We start from the raw sequence: 6018 nt of genomic DNA, 5'->3' as shown, positions 1-6018 counted from the left end.
AAAACTTATCTAAAAAATAGTCTCTACTTGAACTTTGTTACTAGAGTTAAGCAACTGTATGAGCCTTCCTTAATATGTGTACATTTTATAATATTTTAATAAGTTAATGGGGGTGGTAGACTTATGGGGAAAACAGTCTTCTAAAATAACAGATAAGAAAAGTTTCATTAGTAGCTTCATCTCCTAAAATTTGTGTGGGAGAAAATAATCATGACTCTTTTTAAGTCATTGATATGTCAAATACATTTAATCATACAAACAAGTGACACCATTAGAGGTCTTTAATCTTGTTAATGTCTCGCTAAGTCTTTGGTCATTGTTCAAAACTTCCAAAGTCTTTTGGTCATTGTATGAAACTTTCAAAGACTTGGAAAGTTATAATCTTTAAATTTTTGGACTACAGAATAATTGTTTGATGCAAATTGCATTTATCAAATGTGTAACAATCATGATATACGGATCAATTTTACATCATCCATTCCTTTTTCCTCAAATAAAATAAAAATAAAAATGGACAATAATTGCATATCTAGTTATCTACTCATCCACATCCTATGTAATGATCACAAATTTTTTTATTTATATAAAACATATTTATTTAAGTTTAAACTCCAAATTACATCCTCCAACTTTAACTTATTTTCAAATTAGTCATTTAAGTTTTATATATATATATATATATATATATATATATTCAATCTTTAACTTAAATTTGTTATCAATTTAGTAACTCCGTCAATATCGTCCAATCTTACTATTAGTTTAATATTGTCCAATATGGATTGGATGGAAGGAATACAATGGAAACAAATAAAAGTTAAAGGAATAAAATGAAAAATAGTTAAATTTTAAAGAACCGAATTAAAAACAAGTCATAGTTGGAGGTGTAATTTGTAGTTTAGCCTTCGTTTAATAAGTATTAATAAATGAAAATTCAATTAGAGACCTTTTAGAGTAAAAAATTCCTATTAATTATAATTTTTTTGGGGAAATTTAATCAAACCTAAAATAAAACATATCCCTTTTTTTTTTTTTTTTTGATGAGAATAAAACATATCCCTTCATTGCGAAGTTTGAAGCCGATGAAACATATATGAAAATTGAACAAACGTGTGACTTGACCGGGCTGCTTTCCACATGGCTATAAAAAGTCCACATCTATGCAAAATTTTCCATGCACAAACACAATAATCCTACCTCCTCTCCTTGGGAAATATTGGGCGATATGGGTTTCCTTGAGACTCTTATACAAATCACTTGCGTTGGTGTGATTTTATCTGAATTTGCAGTCGCAGTTGTAAGATTTCCTTATCCTATAGCGCGGCCAAACTGCTCTGACATGTGTGGAAATATGGAAATTCCATATCCATTCGGCCTAAGAAAAGGTTGTTACCTAGATCATAATTTTTTCGTCAATTGTACCAACTCCTCCGAACCATTCATCCCTAAACACACAATTGTTAAAAACATTTCCCTTTGATTGTTATAAAAAGGGTGCGATGGTTGACTCGAAGAAGCCGTCGCTCCATTCGCCCCTCAATTTCACCGTCTCTAGCACCCAAAACAAGTTTGTGGTCGTTGGTTGCGACACTTATGCAAACCTTAACGGTTACCAGCAAAATGAAAGATTCACCACCGGCTGCAGGTCCGTGTGTGAAAGCACTAGGTTCATGGTCAATGGGTCTTGCACTGGTGTTGGGTGTTGTGAGGTAGATATTCCCAAAGGGTTGAAAAACCTTAATACGAGATCCCATAGTTCTCAGAATCACACAAAAGTAGAGAATTTCAATCGCTGTGGGTATGGGTTTATCAGCAAACAAGACACGTTCAATTTCTCTATTGATTCCCTTCGCACTCTACGGAGCCAAAAAATGATGCCAATGGTTCTTGATTGGGCCATCGGTAATGAGACATGTAATGATGTAGAGAACAAATCGAATTACGTATGTGGAGATAATAGCTCATGTCAAAATTCCGAAGATGGGTGTGGGTATCGTTGCAAGTGCAAGGACGGTTACGATGGGAACCCATACCTCCCTAATGGTTGCCAAGGTATTAATTTATGTATCTACTATCTACCATCCCCTATCTAAATTAATTTTTCAAAAATAATAATTATTATAATAAGGTAAAAGTTATAATAATTTTGTTTTTGTTTTTTTTTTCCAGTACTTTGAAACTTGAAAAATATTAAAACCATTGACATAATTGGATAGAGCCATAGTTTAAAAAAATCAGACCGGGTAGGCCGGTTCAACCAAAAATCAAGACCAAAAATGGTTCTTTGACCGTATTGCTTTTTAAAACCAAGGATAGAAATTGACAAAATGATTAAATTAAAAATATATTACTATGCAGGGGTTGAAATGTTTTTTTTTTTTTTTTGGAAATTTAATGACCTGAATTGAAAGTAGGTCAAGAGTTAGAGTGTATAACTTATAAATTATAGAACACAAAAATAGGAACTCATTTTAAGGGATGAGGGGGAGGGATTTGGAAAGTTTGGAGGGGTTTTAATTAGTTCTAACCCTTAATTTTTAATTCCCTTAAATTGGAGAGATTTGGAGGGAAAGTAAAACATAAAAATACTTAACCAAATGAATTACCAAATTTATCCTTATCATATTAACAAAATTACAAATTATGAAAAGACTAATTATTCATCTCCCCCTTACCTAATTTTAGAAACATTTAAACAAAGTGGAGGATAACTATTCCCTTCTACTATCTTCTCCTCTACTCTCCTCTCCCTCCAAACTTCCAAACATAGCATAAAAGAATAATTTTACTTTTTGTTTAAGAAAAAAGATCACGATCTTGAATATGCCATTGATTTTGATTAATTATAGTGCTTTCAAGTTACTTAACGATGGACTTTTATATCTACAGACATTGACGAATGTGAAAACCGCAATAACTGCAACCACCTGGGACAAGAGTGTATTAACAAACCAGGAAAATTTACGTGTGCTTGTATCAAGGGGTACCATTTGGACCAAAGTGCAGGAGTCTGTGTTGCCAGTCAATCATCACTACAAGTTAAACTTTTGGTTGGTAAGTATACCTACTGTATTGCACCCTCGCACATTTGGATTGCTATGCTTAGGGCCAGCTCAACAACTTTGGGGGTCTTAGGCGAAAATTTTAAGTAGAGCCTTTTTATATTCAAATATTAATCAAATAATATATATAAAATTTTTTATTTAAAATCTATTTTTCTTGCTTTTTGATATTGAACATTACGAATTAAGTTTTTGTATTTAAGTTCCTCTAACATTTCTTTTTTAATTGATAATATAGCTAATTCACTTCATCTTTCTTGTGACATAGTAGACCTTAAATAAGATTATATTAATTTTAATTTAAAAAAACTAAGTGTCCAACCTGTACTCTTATGGCTAAGTGTAAAAGCAAAAAATGTGTCCCATGATAGCAGAAAAGGGTCCAAGGCAGAATTTTGTATCAATATTTTGTATTAATATTTTCCCAGCCTATCCTATGACTAAAAACCAAGGCTAGCTTGTGCAGTGAAATAAATAAATGTGTCCCACTCCCATCAATGGCTTGTGTAGTGAAGTAGGAGAGGGGCACAAAAGGGTCCTATCATAGTGAAAATGTGTCCCATCAATCAATTGTGCAGTGAAATAATTTAGGATATAATGAAGCCTTTTTAATCATTTTATTAACCAATAAAAGTGCTTAATTTTTTTAATTAAAATAAATAAATAAATAAATAAATATATATATATATATATATATTTTTACAAGTGGAGGCATTCTTTTATTCGGGGGCCTTTGGTGATTGCATCAATTGCATCATCTCTTGAGTCGGCCCTGATAGGCTATGCTTCAGGAATTTGCACTAGATTGCGAGTTAAAAGCCCATTTTCTCCATAAATAATGACTCGTTGCAAAATTCTATTCAAAATTGCAAAATAATGATCCATTTTCTCTAAGAATGGTATAGATTATAGAGTCCATTAATAATGTTTTATTTCTTTCAAATGTACTTGATCTCATAAGCTTCATCATTTTGATTCTCAGTTGCTCGAAGTTGTACTCGATATATAAGCAAAAAATACTAATATTCTATTGCTTTCAAGTGTAGGTGTTGGCATAAGCTTCATAGTTATGCTTGTCTTTAGCTCTTGGCTGTACTTGATGGTTAAGCAAAGAAAGCTAATCAAGCTTAGACAAAGGTTCTTTGAACAAAATGGGGTTTAATTTTACAACAAAAACTCTCCAAACCAGAAAATTCAACTGCAATAGCCAAAATCTTCACTACAGAAGAATTGAAAAAGGCTACCAACAATTATGATGAAACTTTAATTATTGGTCGAGGAGGGTTTGCTATAGTTTATAAGGGATTTTTGCTAAATAATAGGATTGTGGCCATCAAGAAGTCCAAAACAGTTGATGAAAGCCAAATTGAGCAATTCATTAATGAGGTAGTTGTACTTTCCCAAATTAACCATAGGAATGTAGTTAAACTATTAGGTTGTTGTTTGGAGACACAAGTTCCTTTACTAGTCTATGAATTCATACCCAATGGTACTCTTTTTGAGTACATTCATCACAAAAACAAGGCATCCATTGTATCATGGGAAATTCGTCTTAGCATAGCTACAGAAACTGCAGAAGCATTATCGTATTTGCACTTTGCAGCTTCTCCACCAATAATCCATAGAGATGTTAAGTCTTCAAACATATTGTTGGATAGTACTCACATAGCAAAGGTATCAGATTTTGGAGCTTCAAGATTAGTTCCATGAGACCAAACACAATTAGCTACAATGATGCAAGGGACTTTGGGATTCTTGGATCCTGAATTCATGCAAACAAGTCAATTGACAGAGAAAAGTGATGTTTATAGCTTTGGAGTGGTCCTCGTAGAGTTATTAACGGGAGAAAAGGCTCTTTCATTTGATAAGCCAGAGGAGGAAAGAAGTCTAGCTATACATTTTTTATCTTATTTGAAGGATAATAGATTGTTTGAAATTCTTGAAAAAAATATAGCAAAAGAAGGAAAGGCAAAGCAATTAAAGGAAGTGGCAAATCTTGCAAAGAGGTGCTTACGATTGAAAGGGGAAGATCGGCCTACTACGAAGGAAGTAGCAGCCGAATTGGAGGGTTTAAGAAAGATGGAGATGCATTCATGGATCAATGTTGATTCTAACTCAGAAGAAGCAAAATTCTTACTCGAGGAGACATCAGATTCTTACAAATATAATGCTAGTAATAAAAGTACTAATGTGTATGATAGTGTGAGAGACCATGTAATATTTGACTTAGATGATGGGAGATGATCTTAGCTTGATAGTGTATCTATAATAAATGTCGAATTGTAATGTGTACTTTCTTGTGCCCATTTTTGCTTCTTTTTTATCATTCTCTTTTTCTTTTTTTAATAGCTTTTTCCTAAAATATTGTTTTTGTCCCTAATAATAATACTACTTTCTATAGATATTGATGTCCATAAGTGATGTCCATTTTTTTTCCTTTTCATTTTTATTCGTACAACTTTTTTGGAAATAATAATAAATAATTAAAATAAAATAAAAATCTTTTCTTTTTTAACTTTTTTTCTCCTAACATAATGATAAGTAATTAAGTACTACTCTTTAATACTTTATATTTTGGTGAAATGAAACTGTTAGTTCCTAAAGTTACCTTGTGAGTGTAATTAGTCCCTCAAGTTTCAAGTGGACATTACTAATCCCTTAATTATCAAAATTGAGGTGGGTTCCAATTAGCTCATCTGGTAAAATTTCTGATGGTTGAATAAGAGATCTGAGATTCAATCCACACCTACAATGGGGGGCAAAGGCCGGGGTTCAAGACTACTGAAGATATTCATACACATATACACTTAGATTAAGATAGAATAAAATTTTATCTTATATATATATATATATATATAAAAAAATAGTTACTTAGACTTATTAATTTTTTATTTTTGAAGGTTAAACCTGTTAATCTTGGTAATATACAATCAGTATAAATAACAATTCCCAAATA

At 31.9% G+C, this 6018-nt stretch overlaps 1 pseudogene; it reads left to right on the top strand.

Annotated features, from left to right (window-relative positions):
- The first annotated feature begins 1225 nt into the window (after positions 1-1225).
- Positions 1226-5306, top strand: LOC142614458 (putative wall-associated receptor kinase-like 16; annotated as a pseudogene).
- Positions 5307-6018: the final 712 nt, after the last annotated feature.

This window comes from Castanea sativa, chromosome 11, assembly GCF_040712315.1.
Source record: "Castanea sativa cultivar Marrone di Chiusa Pesio chromosome 11, ASM4071231v1".
Lineage (NCBI taxonomy): Eukaryota > Viridiplantae > Streptophyta > Magnoliopsida > Fagales > Fagaceae > Castanea > Castanea sativa.
This window is presented reverse-complemented; position numbering and strand designations above follow the sequence as displayed.